The sequence below is a fragment of the Triticum dicoccoides genome, chromosome 4B (assembly GCF_002162155.2).
Source record: "Triticum dicoccoides isolate Atlit2015 ecotype Zavitan chromosome 4B, WEW_v2.0, whole genome shotgun sequence".
NCBI lineage: Eukaryota > Viridiplantae > Streptophyta > Magnoliopsida > Poales > Poaceae > Triticum > Triticum dicoccoides.
The window spans coordinates 63,277,806-63,278,194 of NC_041387.1; positions in this window are offsets into that span (position 1 = coordinate 63,277,806).

Here is a 389-nt window from a genome sequence, read left to right on the forward strand (position 1 = left end):
AAAAAGAATTATTTACAATGCCCCCCCCCTGAGGTATAGACCGATGTTTTGACCGATCAGTCTAGAGGGCATTATAAATTAATAAAAAATTCAGAAAAATATAAAAACTTTGGACCCCACCTTTGTTTGTGCAATAGATCATGTGTGCCAAAGTTGAGGTCATTTTGAGGTGGTCGAAAAAATGACCGCATTACGGACGGGCCATTTGGTCTAACTTAAGCCAGTTTTTGAAAAAATGTGATTTTTCAACCACCTCCAAATCACACAAACTTTCTTGAACATGGTGACCCACATGTGCCAATCATGGCTATGAAAGAAAATTTGGAAAAAGAATTATTTACAATTCCCCCCTGAGGTATAGAAAGATGTTTTGACCGGTCAGTCTAGAG